This window comes from Calidris pugnax, unplaced genomic scaffold (genome assembly GCF_001431845.1).
Source record: "Calidris pugnax isolate Ruff unplaced genomic scaffold, ASM143184v1 scaffold171, whole genome shotgun sequence".
NCBI classification, from domain to species: Eukaryota; Metazoa; Chordata; class Aves; order Charadriiformes; family Scolopacidae; genus Calidris; species Calidris pugnax.
Genome location: NW_015091064.1, coordinates 8,026,779 through 8,046,362, shown reverse-complemented (window position 1 = coordinate 8,046,362; position 19,584 = coordinate 8,026,779).

The window sequence follows — 19,584 nt, the reverse complement described above, 5'->3', positions numbered from 1 at the left end:
GGTAGTCCTGCTTTCTGACCAGCCATAGCCTGTAATGACACTTTGGAATATCTTAATATTTTCTTTGCTTTTTAGCAGTATAGGCAAAATACGGTTTTGAAACCTATTAGGGATAATGTAGGTTAAACAGATTATTCCAATGTTATTTTTTTGAATAATATCCTGCAGTCTTATTAATTTATTTTATTTATGCCATTTCGTTAATTCTTGGCTACTATGGAAGGTAGTTTGGGCATCTGTATTTTAATGTTGACATGATTACATGTGACTACAGTGAGTGAAGTCAAGGGGAAAAGGTTGATATTAAACAAAAGAGAAATTCCTCTAGCAACTTCTGGGATGAAGTGAAGATTGCATAACTTAGAGCTGCCCACGGTCACATTGAATTTTCATTCTGTCTGCTAAAAACACTACATCACCCTGTAGTGAAGTTTGTGAATCCTGCTGGGCTCTGTAGTGTCGCTGTAGAAATATTTAGACATTTGTCAGCACCTTTCATGGAGCCTAAGATCCAAATCCAAAAGAGACCACCCCCACCATGATTACCATCTTCTGCAAATCATCATAGTACAGACAACCAGATATTTTTTGCTACTGCAAGTTTCTTTAATAATGTTGATAGTTTCATGTGGTATATCCCTGCAGAGGTCAATAGCTGAACCAAAACTTGGCTTTCTAGAGCACAGTCATTTATATTTTGCAATATTAAGAGATACTTCCCTCATCTTGGACCAATAAATTTTGGTTTTGTAAGGAAAATCCTATTTTTCTGTACTTTTTTTTTCCATTTTGGAACCATTTTTCCATTTTGGAAAGTACACAATTTCTGAAAATAGTACTGTACCATGAAATAAAAAGGAAAAGTATCATGGAAGAAAAAATAAATACTTCCTATGTTGAAAATACATGGAATTCTGAATAAAGGCATTTTGCTTTGAAAAAAAAATATCTGAAAATAAATCTGAACCAATTGCTTTCTCCTGTAAAACTAGGCACTTTTTTGTTGCCATTAAAATCATCTTTCCGTGGTCCTTGGTTGAAGAGCTAAATTTGTGCCTTTGTAGGGAACAGCAAACAATGGGGTAGAAAGAAAAGTTGGAGAGGGACAAAATCCATCGATGCAAAACATGCTCTGCCTAATACTTTATACCCTGATGTGTTGTGTAGCTTGTCAGTCTACGGCATCTTTTGACCTTGCAACATCAGGAAAAAGCAGATGTATCCCACTCGTGCATGGGAGCTGAGGAATGCAGGAAGGGGAACCTCGCACTACTATTCTCTCCCTCACATCAGTGAAGAAGAGATGGAGAGCCTTAGAACTCCCTAAAGATGCAAAGCAGCATCAGGTAAATGCATCAACAAAGGACAAAAGTCCCAGGAGGGTTGCTGGGTAGTTTTACTTGCAGGGTGGTTTTATTTATTCTAACATGGAATTGGGATAGTCAAGGCTGCAGTGATAAAACATTTTCATAGCTGACTCCGTTCATAACCATGCTAAAATCCACTTTTTTCTGTGAAAAACTCAACTCTGTTGAACTCTACTTTCATATTCTAACCCTGCGGCTGGGAAGTGTCCCGTAATGAACAGGTTAGGTGTAAGCTAACAAGAACAAGAAAGTTTCCTAAACAACCTGTTGCCTCAGTGCCCAGTTTCTTCAGCAGTTATTAGTAGCCAAGGAACCAGATTTGTGCAGTGTCTAATGAGCAATACACAGACGTAAGTCTTGTGCATTACATGAGAAAGAGTTTCCCACTGGTCTTAAATGTACTGTACACTTAGGTGCTCTTCTAGTGGCTAAAAAATGAGGACTAGGAGCAGGGATAATAAATCTCATTACTCCTTTTGGATAGAAGATGGGAGAGATTAGAGTCAACCTTGCTGAGGAGAAAGATCTTCTGACTTGCTTGCTGTCACAGGGACTCTGAAGCACCTGAAATGGCCCTTCACGCATCCAGCCTCAGGGAGTTGAACATGTTACAGCAGTTAAATTGAGCCTTTTGAAGCTGGTTGGTTTAAATACTTGCTGACCCCATTAGCTGTATTGACCATTGACTGATCACTTGTGAATGCTGACGTCTTTTCCTAGTTGTACGCACACACATCTGTAATGCCACGTGAAATGCCTTAGGATGTGAGAGCTGTCTGGCTGGGACTGGCATATATGACACAGGACTTGTAAGAAATCAGCTGCAAAGTCAGGTGAGCTACACCATGCAGAGCAAGTGACACGATGCAATTGTGGATGGTCTGCTGAATCGTGCTTTCAGGTGGCTTCACAGGGAGCTAAACCCCACAAGACTTGGCAAGGAAGAAAACAATTATATTATTATTCAAATATCTTCTGGTGTCCTTTCATGCTCCTTGGAAAATTAGACTTTGATCAGCAGTCTCTGAAAGCATCTTCACTTCAGATGGATAGTTTGGTACAAAAGAATGGTATCTCTAAGTAGCAAAAACTTTTTGTAGGGAATTACGTGATCTTGCATTTGAAATTCTTAGTCCCCATTGATACTAACATGAAGGGATTCTGTCTAAAAATATATTTCAAAGCTTCTAGTGTGGCTTATTCAGAATGGCAAAAATTAATGAGATCAGCAATACATACTGCAGGATGGAAAATCTTTAATTGAAATGAAGATTAATCATTTTTCTTTTCAACTAAACGTTAGAGAAAATCTTTGACTTATTGCTTTGTATATGTCAAGTTCACCAGAAAGCAGAAAAGCTTTGAATCAAAAACTCTAGGTCAAATCCAACTAAGAGTGTTATATAAAAAAATAATGCCCCTTTATTGCCTCTCTCTTCAGTAGTTCACCTACAATGTGCCGGGAGGCCTGATCTCAAATGATTTGGTTCTTTGCTTTTTGAATCTGTCTCCAGATGAATCTACTATGATTTTATTTTTTTTATTTTGAACTAGCATGCATTGGTCAGATAAATTGAGTTGTTTTCCTATTTAACATTTCAGGTTTTTTTTTAATGTTCTCAAAGCCCTCTAGGCACTGGAACAAATTGATGAAAAGTAAATTATTAACGTACTTTCAGCCAGGCATATCTAATCAGCCCAATTTAAAGTCATTATGTCTTATATAAACAAGTACTGTATATATTTAAATATTTATCATAACTGTTTATGGAGTGACTAGGATGCAGAATACCCAGTCTGTTTTAAAGAGCATCTGAAATGTTGTATACAACTCCAGCATCTATAATCTCAAGGTCTCTAGAAGGCGAACAATGAATAGGTGGAGAACAGATCTATTTATGGTAAATTAGGTTTTGGTGGCTGAAAGAGGTCACAGTGATCTGTTGTGATGAAGAGGTTAAAAAGCTTATCCCTGAGAGAATCATTGATCTCTCAGGGCATTTCATTTCTAGTTTGCACTTTATCAACCACTTTTCCAAAATGTGCTTAATGACTGGGTGAGAAGCTGGGCAGCATGTAGGGCTTCTTGCTCATTTGTTAGTTTACTTGTGACTAACACTGGACCAAATAAATGCAAAGAAATTAACTGTGTGATATGTCTGTGGAAAGATGCCCGTATTTAAAATTTTGGCAAAAATTTCTCATTGTTGTATTACAGGAGAGCCCACCCGCACCAACATTTTGTCCTCAGAAAGATACTGCAAGGAAACATGAATACAGATGTAAAACTGCTAATACTTTCTTTGAGTTCTTCTTCAGAAGCCATATTTCTTTATAAGAAGAGGTTTAAATCCGCAATAGAAAGGATTTTAAGCCAATAAGTTCTTCCGAGGAAGGAAAACAAAGGTAAAAGAAGCTATAAGAAGTCAATGCTAGAATCCCCTTCTATTTCTCTCTGTGAAATTCATTAGTACAAAAATACTTTTGAAAATATAGGTTAAATTTTAATTTTCATATATCAGCTTTAAAACTGAAATAAAAATACCAAATGTGTTTGTTTTGTGCTTTGGGAGGATCTTTCTTGGATCCCTCTTTTCCCAATTCCATTTTGATCTCTCTTTTCTTACCTTTATTTTCTCCTTAAAGGATTTTTTTTAAGAAGAAAGAAAAGTGGTAGCAAATTTTGAAATATTTTTTATAATTTTTAAACTTACAAAAGGTTGAAAATTATTGAAGTGGAATATCTAACTTATAAAATTATTTCTTCAATATAAATATGGTTTTCAGTCAAACCACTCATTTCCTTTTTTTCCACTATCATTTACCTCTCTTGAAATATGTAAGATCTTACTATTATTTAAATATTCCTAATGCAAAATCTAACATGGAAACAGAATGAGAAAGCATTAGTAAAAATAAATGTATATACTGGTCTCAAAATGAAGATTTTAAGACCTCATTTCGAGAAGTCTATAAACCTGTGGTAGATGTTCGTGGAATATTGCTAATATTTTTGCAACCGTAAGTTTTACAAATGATGGAAATCAAATTTCAAAAAAAATGCTATCATTGTTACCTCATTATCAGCTTTTCATCCATCAGTATCCCCAAGTCCTTCTTAGCACAGCTGCTCTCAATCCCTTCGTCCCCCAGCCTGTACTGATGCTGGGGGTTACCCCGACCCAAGTGCAGAATCAAATTTCAAAAAAAATGCTATCATTGTTACCTCATTATCAGCTTTTCATCCATCAGTATCCCCAAGTCCTTCTTAGCACAGCTGCTCTCAATCCCTTCGTCCCCCAGCCTGTACTGATGCTGGGGGTTACCCCGACCCAAGTGCAGAACCTTGCACTTGGCCTCATTGAACCTCATGAGGTTCACATGGGCTTACTTCTCACGCCTGTCCAGGTCCTTCTGGATGGCATCCTGTCCCTCAGGTGTGTCAATCACACCACTCAGCTTGGTGTACTCAGTGAACACAGACTTGATTCCACTGTCTATGGCATTGATGAAGATATTACAAAGTACTGGTCCCAAGATGGACCCCTGAGGGACACCACTTGCCACTGGTCTCCAGCTGGACATAGAGCTGTCAATCAGCTCTCTGAATACGACTATTCAATCAATTCCTCATGCACCAAATAGTCCACCCATCAAATCCATCTCTCTCCAATTTAGAGAGAAGAATTTTGTGGGGCACCATGTCAAAGGCTTTAGAGAGGACCAGATAGACAACGATCATAGCTCTTCTCTTGTCTGCTGGTGTAGTCGTTCCATCATAGAAGACCATGAGCGGTGTGTCAATCACACCACTCAGCTTGGTGTACTCAGTGAACACAGACTTGATTCCACTGTCTATGGCATTGATGAAGATATTACAAAGTACTGGTCCCAAGATGGACCCCTGAGGGACACCACTTGCCACTGGTCTCCAGCTGGACATAGAGCTGTCAATCAGCTCTCTGAATACGACTATTCAATCAATTCCTCATGCACCAAATAGTCCACCCATCAAATCCATCTCTCTCCAATTTAGAGAGAAGAATTTTGTGGGGCACCATGTCAAAGGCTTTAGAGAGGACCAGATAGACAACGATCATAGCTCTTCTCTTGTCTGCTGGTGTAGTCGTTCCATCATAGAAGACCATGAGCTTGGTCAGGCAGGGCTTGCCCTTGGTGAAGCCATGCTGACTGTCTCCAGTCAAGTCTCTTTTCTCCATGTGCTTTAGCATAGCTTCTAGGAGGATTTGTTCCATGATCTTCCCAGGCACAGAGTTGAGGCTTACAGTCCAGTAGTTCCCAGGGTCCTCCTTTCTATCCCGGTTAAAAATGTGTGCAATTTTCTCTTTTTCCAGTCACTGATGACTTCACATGACTGCCATGTCTTTCCAAATTTTATGGCAACTACTTCAGCCCATTCCCTCAGGACGCATCTTGTCAGTTCCCACAGACTTCTGTATGTGCAGGTTCCGCAGGTAGTCACCAATCTGATCTTCTCTTAAAGTGGTAGGGTCTTTTCTCCTCCAATCCCTGTCTTGTCCTCCAATATACTTTATGTTAAAATATAAGATAGTAAAAAAGGATGTGAAGCTTCAGATTTACTAACATGAAGAAACTCAAAGGCTGGCAAAACATCAACAGCTATCCTTTCCTTCCAAGTGCTATTAAAAAATGGAGTAAATGATATGCCTAAATAAATCCAGCACACATCAGAAAGAAGACCTCTACCACTTAGGATATGATTATGTTTTGCATTAGAAGATTTTGTTGAAATGTGGCAGGGGCTAATCAAAATATTGGCAAGCTCTCAGACTAAAGTATCAGCTTCATATGCAAATTATGGGAGAGTATAATTATTAAAGGACATTATTCAAAGATACTAATGAAAATAATATTCTTATATGCTATTCTCATTAATGGGACATGACATACATTTCTTCAAGCATCTTCAGAGTTTAGCTTGGACTGTGAGCTTAAACCTGCAGGTTCTAATTCTAATACTTTTTCTTCCCTGTGTTTTCATATCGAGTGACTTGATTTTGACATTTAAGTACTCTATTTGCATTATAAGTAAACGTTGAATGAAACTAAAAATTTTAGTAACTAGATCTCAATTTCAGAAAACATTTTTGTAATTTTCTGTTTTAAGACAACATCAGCAAATAATACTCAAGTGTTTGAAGTTCTAAATTCCTTTCCGTGCTCACCTTTGTACCCTTTTCCTGTAAAAAAAAAAGGAATAAAACTTTTGACACTTTTGCCACAACGCCCGTTAACTTCATTTATGTGCTACAGTATATAACAACAGTAGTATTTTATACACCTTATACCATAGAAGAAAAGCCGAGTCTGGATTTCATGTTATAAGAAAGAAAATACACATCCTAGAAATTGGATGTTGGTTGGGAAGGACTTGTAGCTGGGAAGGACTGCTCTCCCCTAATAGGTTTATCTAATAATTATTATTCTAGGATAATAGGGCCTTTCCTGCAGATCATGGAGAAAGGAATGTAACTCTGGAGCAAGATTCATCCCATTTGTCATAGCTACTTATTTAATATCCCTGTCCATCCCTCTCTTATAAAAGGTTCCCAAATGATGTGGCTTAGATTTGGTTTGAAATTATTTTATTTAGTGTTTTCTTTTTTAATAGAATTTTGTTATTTTGTTGTTTGGGTTTTTTAAGCAAGAACTAAGTAAAGGTGGCTATGAGATATAAAGATAAGTGTTTTTTCCTGTGCAAAATAAATTAGGAACATTAATAAGATTTAGTCCATACTGGGAAGTAAATGATCGTAGTGGCAGGCATTTTGTGGACAATTGAAAGGGATTTCTAAACACCATGTATTTGTAATTCTTTTTGGTGGATATTTTGTCTAAATTTTTATGTGACCGTGTTTTAGATTAATGCTTCGGTGACAATAAAAATTATGTTTTGATATTTGTAGGAGAGTGATTGGCTTTGAAGATGTTCGTTAATTTTTTTTGACCAAGCAGAGTAAACAAACACAACTCTGTTTTGCCACAGCTACGAGAGATGTGAGACCTGAGATACTTGGAAGGGAAAATCTCAATTGCTTCTGAAGCCAGACCAGGTAACAGGAAAACTTAAATGAGACAAGTCTTTGGAGATGTCTTTGAAGACTTAAAATGGTAAGACTCATTAATCTAGAAAGTTCAACTTGAGCAAATAGTTACTCTGAAAGTTTTTAAAGACAAGTAGATCTCTTGACGAACAGTAAAGAGGCTTTAAATAGTTCTTTCAGGAGGAGATTTTACCAGGCACCAAAAGCTTAAATAAATATTAGGTACCAATGAAAGGTGACTGGGTGCCACCTGTAATTTCCTGCAAACTCACCAGTGTTACAAACTACCCAGAAACCACATATCAGAAGCAGAATAAGTGCCAGGTCTGTTTGTTCTCCAGATGAGGTACCTGAGACATAACACACTTGATACTAAACATTTCAGAGTGAGCAAGTAATTTCTGCAAGACCAAGGAGGCTCTGTGCCTGTAGAATAATAAAAAGTGCTGCAGTTTCTCTTCTCTTATTCCTGGCTCTTGTTTATTAACAAAACATGAGAAAGAACTGAATATTAAGTTGGCAAAACTGAGTTTATAGTTGCCTCGAGAGTTTGTGCATCAGTCTTTTGCCAAGAGAATTTTTATAATCTCAGTCTGTTCTTTCAGGTTGCTTGGACAGGACATTCAGTGTCTTAAAACAAGTTACTCTGACAAGCACTGCAAAATTAAATATTACAAAAAAAATGAGCAACTCTGCTTAGGTTAAAAAATGTAATTTTATAATTTCAAATTTAAAGCTACATTTCATTCCATTTAAAAAAGACAGATCTGTGGATCCTTAAAGGGTTAAAAAAAAAAAAAAACAAAAAAAAAAACAGCCAAAAAAAGCTGCTATTACATGTTCTTTGGAAGGCCAAAGGCCAGTTTAGATTAACCACAAAAGCTTTATTGTTTAGGCAGGGTCCCAAGAAAATATGATCCATGTAAATCTCAATTTAAGAATGCACTCCTTGTCATATTTTCTCTCCCAGAACAAACAATTAAACTTACCCTTGTAAGCTATCTACTGGGAGTCCACCTACCAAAAATATTTGAGCAAATCTGACAGGAGAGGTAAGAAAGATTGTTTATGCATGGGTTGTATTGAGTTTTCATTCCCTCTGAATTATTGAAAGGAATGTTTGGAGGTTTCTGCCTTGGAAGATCAGAAAGCTGATAGTGAAAGCAGTGGCAGTGCATTCATTACCATATTTTTTTGAGGTTGTTTGCTCTTGTATTCTTCCTGTGGTTCTTGAGGTACACAGATGAAACAGCAATATTCTCTGCTCATCCATACCTTTTTGCAGTGCCAGCCCTACAGGATTATATAAAAAAACCTTTCACATCCCTTGTACATATCTGGTTGCAGTAAATCTATTATTTTTTTTGAGTCCCTGTTTTACTCCACTGACAAAAGGTGTGGGAATGGAAAAGAAAGAGAAGAGCAGGGTGGTGGTGGGAAAGATATTTCCTTCCATACACACCATAAATCTGCATAAAAACTGGGAAGAATTAGGTCTCTTAGCAGTAATTCTTCCATCTATAAGAAGGAAAAAAAAGACAATCCAGTATCTGGGCTGTGAAAGAATTACATGTAAGTTTTAGACATTAAAATTGAGAATTATTAATATTTTTTATGCTCAAAAGACTTTTAGTTAGTAGAGTTGAATAAAACATAGAAACATTTGGTTTCACTCCAAGTTTTTTGGAAAAGGGTTACTTGTCCGACAGCTTTAGCTGAGATACAGACTAGCAGATCATAACTCATGATATTAAAATAGGCTGGAAGAACTCAGTATGTTTCCTGAGGGTGCTGATTGATTGCTTCTAGTGAGCCAAAGGACAGATCCTAAAGGAGACTTTGAGCCACATTGCATTCCCCTATTTGTTATGGAGACTGAGGATGCACAGACTCTCCAGCTAAACAGAAGAGGGGACTCCATGCAGAAATGATGTGGGACCTTATGCTGTGCCAGATAATACTGGTGTGGTAGTTTGCCCAGAAAATTTGTAGCTCACTTTCCCAGGGCACCAGATTTGAATATTAAATCCCTTGTACATATCTGGTTGCAGTAAATCTATTATTTTTTTTGAGTCCCTGTTTTACTCCACTGACAAAAGGTGTGGGAATGGAAAAGAAAGAGAAGAGCAGGGTGGTGGTGGGAAAGATATTTCCTTCCATACACACCATAAATCTGCATAAAAACTGGGAAGAATTAGGTCTCTTAGCAGTAATTCTTCCATCTATAAGAAGGAAAAAAAAGACAATCCAGTATCTGGGCTGTGAAAGAATTACATGTAAGTTTTATACATTAAAATTGAGAATTATTAATATTTTTTATGCTCAAAAGACTTTTAGTTAGTAGAGTTGAATAAAACATAGAAACATTTGGTTTCACTCCAAGTTTTTTGGAAAAGGGTTACTTGTCCGACAGCTTTAGCTGAGATACAGACTAGCAGATCATAACTCATGATATTAAAATAGGCTGGAAGAACTCAGTATGTTTCCTGAGGGTGCTGATTGATTGCTTCTAGTGAGCCAAAGGACAGATCCTAAAGGAGACTTTGAGCCACATTGCATTCCCCTATTTGTTATGGAGACTGAGGATGCACAGACTCTCCAGCTAAACAGAAGAGGGGACTCCATGCAGAAATGATGTGGGACCTTATGCTGTGCCAGATAATACTGGTGTGGTAGTTTGCCCAGAAAATTTGTAGCTCACTTCCCCAGGGCACCAGATTTGAATATTAAAAACTAATTTTAGGGTTCAGTTTCACTGGACCTTTGACAAGCTGCCCATGCAAGACAGCAGAACACAAACAGCTCATTCAGAGCCCAGGCTGCCCTGGCAGGAAAGGAAGATTGTTGCTGTAGACAAAAACTAGTAAATGCCAAATAGTGAATGCTTGAAGAACCTAAGCCTCTCTACACAGGATTGTGAACTAATGTCAGTGTCTTCTCCCTTCTCCAACGCACCTGGTATTTCCCCTAGAACAACTGTCTTATATTGCTGCAGACAGAATTTTCTAAATAAAGAAGAAAGACGTGTTAGCAAAATATCTAAAAGATATCTTTCATTTTTTTTTCTAGAACAACTGTCTTATATTGCTGCAGACAAAATTTTCTAAATAAAGGAGAAAGATGTGTTAGCAAATTATCTAAAAGATCTTTCATTTTTTTAAAATCTTTTTTCTTTCTCTTATATTTTCAGACAACTAATCCCTAACTGTATTCCCTTCTCCAAAAACTTGAATAACTGCACTTATAGCTGGACTTGTGTGGTATTAGTTAAAGGAAAAAATAATCATTTGACCAGTCCTTGCTGGTTCTTAATACAGGGGGATTTGCTTCATCCGCTGATAAAATCTTTTTTCTTTCTCTTATATTTTCAGACAACTAATCCCTAACTGTATTCCCTTCTCCAAAAACTTGAATAACTGCACTTATAGCTGGACTTGTGGGGTATTAGTTAAAGGGAAAAATAAACATTTGACCAGTTCTTGCTGGTTCTAATACAGGGGGATTTGCATCATCCGCTGACAAAGTTTTTATAACCTCCAAAACCATGAGTTGAGATAAATTTCTCCTTATTGTTTCTATTATAGTCACAAAACTTCCCAAACTTGGTATACCTGATTAATAGTTCTGTTTTAATTAAAAAGGGCTACATAAAATGTTCTTTACTTGCTGTGGAAGCTTTGTCCCATGATAACTAGCATTTAAGTGTGAGGAAGCAATCAATCAAAAATTAATCTCTAGCAGCACTTGATTACTGGAGGCAAATTAAATGAAAACATGTTGCCTTTTGAGTGAAGAAAACTACTAAAAATTCAGCTTCTCAGGCAGAACAAGAAACATTAGTATTTGGCAAAGAGTTTTCTCTTTTTGGGATAATATATTTTGTAAAATGTTTGAGAAGTCTAGCAATCATTTTTTTCTGTATTAACATGGCAAAAGGGTAATACCTATGTAATCTATAATCAATGTCAGGAGCTACATGAATGCTGGAGCATTGTCTCCCTTGCAGTTATTATTATGACAAGATTTCAATAAAAAAGCTCTAAATATATTTGGAAAAATAGGTGCTAATTCTACTACCTAGAGGTAATTTTTTTCAAGGATTTTTACCTTGCAAGATAGTAATTGGTTTTCTGATGAGGTACAGAGGAGTTCAACATTTAAAACAGATGTTCATATTTTTAGATTCAGTTTATAAATACTTCATAATAAATACCTTCTTAGAATCCAATAGACAAATAAAAACCTTATAAATACTAATTCATGCTAAAAAAAACTCAAAGTAGCATACATCTGATAAACATTGGATAAGATTGGATAAGCAGCATGAAAAGTTAATTATTCACACATGCTAATAAGTTTATAAATTGGTGGAAAGCAGTACCTCCTTTATGCAGTCCTGGAAAACATTTTTTTCCAGAAACATTTTATCTGTAGAAACTTCAAAACCCAAGAAGCAGAACTTCAAAGATAGTTAGGTACTTAATCAACCAGCCAGCTGCCTGAGAGAGGTAGAAGCTCTTAAAATCTTCCCCTCACTGAAAGTTAAGCATCTAAAAGTTAGCCTCTAGTTTAAGCAAGCCATGGTAGATCTTTCCATTGTCAGTGAAGGTAATGAGGCAACCCTGGAGGGCTGTTCATCTTAACTGTTGGACAGATCTCTCTCAGTATGGGAGGAATCTTCCTGTAGAGTCTAATTTATTTTTCCCCTTCATTGACTATAAGGGAAACTTTTTAGCAGATAGATTAATTGACTCAAACCTTGAACCAACCTAATTAACACCATGTCTCACCAAATTAAATATTTTGTCCATTTCCTAGATGTCTTGGAAAACAATAAAATCCTCCACTTTCGTGTCGGTATACAAGTAGTGTGTATTAACTACAAAAGACAAGTTTTGTCAGAGAGGGAAGCAGGCATTGCCAACACAACTCAGGAAATAAATGAGGTAGGGAAAGTGAGAGAGGAGCTCAGTTGCCCACCAGGGGCACAATATATTCTCAAACCATCAGTGCTATCAATAAAAATATCATTAACTATACCAAATATTTGGATAGACACATAAAATCATAGAATTGTCTAGGTTGGAAGGGATCTTTCAGATCATCTAGCCCAGCCCTCAACCTAACACTGACAAAAACCATCACTAAACCATATTGCTAAACACAAGGTCTACCCATTTTTTTAATGTTTCTAGGGATGGTGATTCAACCACTTCCTTGGACAGTCTGTTCCAATGCTTAATAACTCTTTCGGTGTAAAAATTTTTCCTAATATCTGATCTAAACCTCCCCTGGTGCAACCTGAGGTTATTTCCTCTTGTCCTATCATTTGCTACTTGCAAAATAGACCGACTCCGACCCCTCTACACCCTCCTTTCAGGTAGTTGTAGAGAATTAGAAGGTCTCCCCTCAGCCTCCTTTTCTCCAGGCTAAACAACCCCAGTTCCCTCAGCTGCTCCTCATAATACTTGTGCTCCAAACCCCCCCACCAGATTCATTACACTTCTCTGGACATGCTCCAGCCCCTCAATGTCCCTCTTGTAGAGAGGGGCCCAAAACTGGACACAGTACTCAAAGTAGGGCCTCACCAGTGCTGAGTACAGGGGAACTATCACTCCCCTAGTCTTACTGGCCAAACTATTCCTGCTTTCAAATAGCTCTAAATGTTCTATTAATTTTCACTGATTAGATACCAGATCTCTTCATAACATACAAATCCATTTGTTCAATCTGATATTGATATTCCATGATTGTTGCATAAGCTGAATTGCATTTCTGTGCTGCTTGAAATAATGTGACATTGTGAAAGTTAGCGGGAATCTTATTAAAGATGTAACGACGCATTTTTTTCCTGAATGTAATACAGACCAATCGGCATTGGGTCTATCTGTCCCAATTTATGCATCTAAAGGATAGCCATATAAATCTGCGCTAGCTCTTTAAGCAGTGGAGAAAAGTAAGTATGCCCAGTTGGGAACTTAGATACGTATCCAAAGATACGTATATGAGGTAGATGTAAGGCACACTAAGATCAGCAGAAAATAAAAAAAGTCCCTCTGGATTCAATTATCTTTGGCTCTGATGTTAACACACAGATTAAACAATTCTTTTAGACCCTGAAAGGAGAGAAATGAACGTGTCTTTTTGCTTTGTGAGTTTCTGTTTCTATACACAGCTATATAAGCAGTAAATGCAAAGAAACAATAAACAAATTTTGCAGGTGTATAGACAGAACTAAGGATGTATTCAACCACAAACCAGGAATCAGTGAGAAGGCCTTTTCTGATATTATAGAAGCCTGGGGTTTAGAGAACTGAAGACAACAAGTTGATTAGCACAGCGGTTGTAATTATGCCAATAACATATTACATACCCTGCAAACTTTTAATACCTGAAAGTACATATAAGAATGTTATACTAGATGACAAAAGGAACTAGATCTCTTTGTTGGGGTTTGATGCCTATAAAACAGGTATAATTTATTTTTTTCTCCTTCAGAAAAGGTTTTGTCTTTTGAAAAAGTGAAATGTTCTGACACTTGTATTAAAATTTTAAAAGTGACCTTATGACTAAGTAAGTCAAATAGCCAACCTGACAGAAGTGTAATAAGCCTATTGTGGTTGTTGTCAGATTGTGGAAAGAACAATTTATAATCTCAGTAAAGATATGAACACAAGTAAGTTTTATCATTCATCTTCAGTAAAAAGGTAGCAGATATAAAAGGGACTATGATCAATGTACTAAATTAATAAATATTTCCTTATGTTAAAGCCAACGAAATTGATCATATTATTTTGTATTACATGTCTGGAACTGATAAGGCAAATCATAGGATTTGGAAGTGTAATTTCAGATCTGGAAATAAAATGACAGGTGATTAAGAATGAAGCATGTAGGCTAGAATAACTTCATAAAACTTATTATGAATTTAAATTCATATTGAACAGGACTAAATAAACATGCTACATTGTTAGGTACATCTCTGACCAGACACTGGAAATTTTTCATGGAAGTCTCAGGCTATATTAGACCTGTATAAAACCATAGACTATATTACCCATATTAAACAGGTACAATATATGGAAACAGCCAAAACTGGTTAGCAACTTCTAAATTGTCTCCTTGCATAACACAGGCTGGCAAAGTGGATGCCCTGGTATCAATAAACACTACCTCAGGGGACTGCCGCAGGCATGTCTCCTTCTTATATATCTTTTATATCTTATACTATTTACTTTATGTATTTATTTTTAAATTTCCACTCTAGATTTTTTTAACTAACTAGAACTCTGAATACTTATATCCTGTATTGGGGAGGGTGGACTAGATGATCCCTAGAGGTCCCTTCCCACCCAAACTATTCTATGATTCTATTTTAGATCAATGTATTTATTTACTTACTGCTTCCTTACCATCTCTTAACAGTGCTCTGTTAGAGGTGCGACATAACCTTGCAAGTGACCTTGTTTTACAAAACTAAAAACATTTCTAGAAAAAGACCCGGACTTCCTAAATTAATTAATCTTTCTTTTCTAACCACCACATTTTTTCTCCAAGATAGGAATGTGACTTCCAGCACTTGCATAACCTTATATTAATCTATTCATGTCAAGAAAACTTTTCCTCTTTCTTTTACAAAACTGAAATGTCAAAAGCATCAGCAATAGAAAAGTCATTCTAGGGCATCTTTGCATGTTCTACCAAAGGTAATTAAATTGCCCTGCTTCTGACTGTATTTCCCAGTGACAATGTTGCAGTTGATTTTCCACAGGAAAATGTATCTGACAAACTGCTTGGAGGGAGGATTTCCTTGGGTGTAACACCCATCTCTGTCCCCTTATACCTACAGAAAAAATAGCAGATGCCATGAGAACTCTGGATATGCATCTGGACTTCTGTTCTATGCATTACACATGCTGATAGCCTTCCAGAAAAATTCATGTGTCCCCATACTTTTTAGGTATAGAGCTCCAGACTAAATCAGAAATTCTTCGGATTTGCCCTTTGCCACTGAGTATGAAGGCAGAAACATCTAAATGGAGAAAGGTTGTTTTTTCATAACTTTGTGCTTTTCTTAATAATTATAACCCTTATTAAAATTAAGAGGTCATTTGATTGCCTATTTTTTATAATATCTTCTGATGTTGACATTCCCAATTATTCGTGTTATTAACAGAAAGAAAAAAAAACCTGAATATTAAAAACTACAAAATTAAAAAAACAAACCTATGAAAGAAAGGGTAAATGAAGGTCTTGACCTGGAATTTTTACCCTTGCCAGCTATCTTTTCATATCTTTGTAGTCCTTTTGATATGCAGATTGCTTTATTAAAGGCAATGAGTTGGACAAATGGAAAAGACAGTAAAACGAGGGGTTTCTGCAGCAGCTAGGAAATAAGACTTGATGACCAGATCTTTTCAGTTTGGTATAAACCAAAGTCAAGCTCTCCAGTTGCAGAACAGACATAGCAATGTTCTATATTATGTCTTAAATCAGATAAACAATGTTCAAAGTCTGCTGATGAAATTAAACTGCTGACAGCCATTAAAATCCAGGAGAAGCAAACGCGTTCTGAATCAATGAAGTTTCTTGCATACACGAATTTGAATACAGGGGTGTAAGGTGATTTGTAATGCTTACACACAGGTTAAACTTAAAAATTAGTACCTAAACTTACAATATATTTGGGTATAAAGACATGGAACCACTTCATGTATGTGAATGAAAACTATTAATATACATATGAACTATTCATACATATAAACATGTACATACTACTGTATTTATAGTTTTTATATATATATACATACACACACAACTATAATTACAGAATTCACGAACTCATGTTGGTGCTGCCATGTTGCTGGACTGAATTTGCAGTACCCCTAACAGTGAAAAATGATGCTGCTAATAGTAGACCTGGGTTTTGAGGATGATATCATTGGAGTTTGTTGTAAATCCTGCAACGCTCTGATTCATTTTATGTGCATCAAGGCCTGACAAGGCCTGAGGGTGTAAGACAAAGCCTGTTTCAGGCTAAGGAGCAGAGGATGAAATAATCCTCAGAGGCAGTCGTAATTATTGCACCATCTTTACACAATTATAAGTGGAATAAAAGGCTGTTATGAAATCTTGGCTTGCCTTCTGTCCAGAAAATGATTTGTTTTGAATGATCCAAGAATTAAATTAATTGTTTGCATGCACAGGATATCACAGACTTTTTATTAACTACATGGCTGACAAAATAAACTTGAACCTGTATTGATCAAATAATTTGCTGTACTCCCAGGGGCTTAGTTATGCTGCTTTTCACCTTTCTTTCGGACTGACTGATCTGAGTGAGAGTAGCATTGTGGTTCTTCCACTAATAAGCTATTTACTAGTATTCCTTCAATGGATGCTGTTGTTCCCTTTAAGCCAGTGTTTTTTAATTACCGGTGTCAAACGGAAATGTACTGTCATCCCAAAACTTGCAGCTGCTGCAGCAGAAGGACAGCAGATACTTCGGAAGAGTTGCAAAATTAAGATCTTGGCTACTTTAAACCCTGCGTGTCCCATGGCACCTCTACAAGCACAGAGTGGCCTTGGCTTTGTTGTCCAGCTGAACTGCAAACATGTAATGAGATTTGGCCTAATTAAAATTCCTCTGTAGCTGCAGTCTGCCATGTACAGCAACATCTTTATCTGCAGTGTATGAAAATAATAAAATATTTAGCTATTAAATCTGGTATTTTGCATAAACGTCAAGAAAGATTTTTTTCTTATATTTAGCTATTAAATCTGGTATTTTGCATGAACTTCAAGAAAGATTTTTTTCTTTTTTTTGACAAGGTGAACACTGGCTGCATTTAAAGTGTTGGCAATATTTCCTGTTAATGGGCCCCTCACTACAAGAAAGATATTGGGGTGCTGGGATATGTCCAAAGAAGAGCATTGAAGCTGATGAGAGGTCTGGAGCACAAGTCTTATGAGGAACAGTTGAAGGAACTGGGGTTCTTTAACCTGAAGAAGACTGAGGGGAGACCTTGTCATTCTCTAAAGCTCCCAGAAAGGAGGGTGTAGAGGGGTGGGAATCGGTCTTTTCTCGCAAGTAGCAAGGGATCGGACAAGAGGAAACAGCCTCAATTCGATGATCTTAAAGGTCTTTTCCAACTTAAATGAATCCATGATTTAATTCAACAGCAATTTTCCTGTTTATTTTATGGCCCCTAGTTGAATATATTTTCCTCCTCAGGAAAATGGTCAGGTACAACTAACTCAAGCATAGTTAAACACATGTAACCATGGTTCTGAGACATATTTGCATTGAAGCTGTAAACAGAAGATAGACTGGGAGAAATGCACATTGTGGTTAATTATTGCATCCACATTAAGTGCAGATAATAAAATCTACACTGACTTCAAATAAAACAAAAGTCCAGGGGAAAAGGTGCATATGCTATAAAACATTTGAAGTTAACTCTAAACAGGCAGACTACATGGCAATAAGGCATCAACACTTGACATTAATTACACCTACTTGAGTTTTGCTTTGAATACTTTCACCTTTCCCTCTTCCAGGCTCCACCAAAAGAATGACTGAATTTTGCTCATTATTAATTTGATGTTAAAAAAAACGTGTTATTTCCTTAGTGCTTTTTGTTTAGTGCATAACGAAACAGGGGTTTTGCACTCATGTTTGTAAAGGGCATAGTGTTAGATGAGCACAACACAAATTCATGTTTATCAATGGTTCTTAATATAGCTTATAGGCAATATGTTCTCTGCAAGCTTCTCCAACACCACCAGAGGCCAAAGGAAGCTGCTGTTGGTAAAGCTGAAATAGGCTTAGGCAGAGCAAAGCCAGATGTTGCTGACAGCACATATCTTCCCAAATACTGTTGCTAGCAAAATAGAAAAAGTTGGAAACCACTAACCGAAAAAGAAAACTTAAAGGGGGCTTATAAGAGATATAGGGACACACTTTTTAGTAGGACCTGTAGCAATAGGACAAGTGGTAATTGCTTTAAACTAAGAAAGGGTAGATTTACACTAGATATAAGGAAGACATTTTTTATAGTAAGGGTGGTGAAACACTGGCACAGGTGGCCCAGAGGAGTGGTAGATCCCCCATCCCTGGAAACATTCCAGGTGATCTTGGACAGGGCTCTGAGCAACCTGGTCTAGTTGAAGATGTCCCTGCTTATTGCAGGGGGGTTGGACTAGATGACATTTAAAGTTCCCTTCCAACCCCAGCTATCCTATGATTTTACTGATATTTGTTGTACATGGCAATAGTTTCTGAGCCTGATATTCAAATTTACTCAAAAATAAAATACAGAGTTTTTATATTTTCTATGTCACAGCATGACCATAAATTTCCCACTTGATAGGCAAATTAAGAAAAATACCTCATTTATGTACTGTAGCAAAGGTATGTCTCAGAACAACAGGAAATAGAAACTTAACTGCTGTGATCACAGTAGAAAAACATGTTGAAGTCTGGTCTAGTGTCATAGTACTAGAAAATGTTTAATTCCATGGAGTTTAAACACCTGTGCTGCTATAGGGGACTATTAAAGCTTTTTCATTGTTGCTGACCATATTCCGCCGACTCTCAAGTGTCCATAGATGACCTCATTAAAATGCAGACCTGGACTACAGACCTTTGCAAGATGATGTATAAAGGGGAAGCACAGATTTGAAAAAAAAAAAACAACCCACCAACTGGTCTATGACATGGATAACACAGGTATTTACTAGCAGCTGAAGAGAACAAGAACTTTTTAAAAATAAAAATATGCTACTGTTTCTAGTATTGTGAAGGACTATACAAAACAGCAGAAATTCTTTTGTTTATTTGGGTTTTTTTAAATAGAACACAGATATGTTCCTTCCTCCAGTCTTAATAAAGAATATTCACCACACAGACGCATCTGAAGATGGATTTAGGTAATTACAGCTTTAGGAAGGCTGCTGTCTTGTACGCACATATAGCTCACGTACACTAGGATTTTACATGGGATGCACAACTGCACATATAAAAATTATTAAGGCAATCTGAGTCTTCACTAAGATGTCGTTACTGCAGTTAATGAAATAATTGTCTGTTTAGCTTCCTTCCCTGTTGGCCATTTGCATGCAATGCTGTA